The sequence below is a fragment of the Pomacea canaliculata genome, linkage group LG8, assembly GCF_003073045.1.
Source record: "Pomacea canaliculata isolate SZHN2017 linkage group LG8, ASM307304v1, whole genome shotgun sequence".
Taxonomy (NCBI): Eukaryota; Metazoa; Mollusca; class Gastropoda; order Architaenioglossa; family Ampullariidae; genus Pomacea; species Pomacea canaliculata.
The window spans coordinates 18394568-18395372 of record NC_037597.1 but is presented as its reverse complement, the minus strand read 5'-3'; the positions used below and the strand labels follow the sequence as shown (position 1 = coordinate 18395372).

At 38.0% G+C, this 805-nt stretch overlaps 1 non-coding gene across 1 annotated transcript; it reads right to left on the bottom strand.

Moving 5' to 3' along the window:
* Nucleotides 1-711: 711 nt before the first annotated feature.
* On the bottom strand, nucleotides 712-783 carry Trnad-guc. The gene has a single exon. It is a non-coding gene; the product is annotated as a tRNA-Asp (tRNA).
* Nucleotides 784-805: the final 22 nt, after the last annotated feature.

Below are 805 nucleotides of genomic sequence, written 5' to 3'. Positions count from 1 at the left end.
TAGTTGCTTTTATTCATGATGATCTGTGTGGCAGTGATCACCTTCCCATAATTTTACAATTTTTAACTACTCTGGAGCAGGATAATAATTCTTATAATAATAATAAATGCAAAATTTTTAAAGCGCATACTCACACTCCTAAGGAGCATGCTCTTAGCGCTTAAGAACAAAAACAAAATATGGACAGCATATGAGGGACAGGAAAACAAAATAATAACATGAGTTATAAAAGAATAAACAACTGTACTAAATAAAGAATAAAATCAAATACAGTACAAAAAACACAAAGAGAAACCAAATAACAAGAACAAAAGCTGAGATTAACATGATATTGCAAAAGGAAGGATGTAAAAAGGACTAGCATTATGGGAAAGGTTCTTAGGAGTGATGTTTGCGGAAGAGGTGTGTTTTCACCGCACATTTAAAGGATTAAATAGTGGGTAGGTAGTGGATATGGTGGGTGGAGCCTGACTAAGACAGATTGGCCTGCTTTCAGGCCCTCTGCTACATCACTTGTTCTAGTTCTAGTTTATATTTAGACTATGTAATGATGAGAAACATCCTATCAACTAGTCAAGGTTTTTACAGATTCAGATTTCAGATTCGCTTTCTGCTCTCCAAGCTCTTCTTTCCAGTGTTTTGACCATCCTCTTGTGGTTCAGCTTTAAACAAATCGGAATTAGAAGACAGGGGGGGAAAAAAAAAAATATCCTCCCCGGCGGGGAATTGAACCCCGGTCTCCCGCGTGACAGGCGGGGATACTAACCACTATACTACCGAGGAGCCGATGGAAGACAGTCACTTT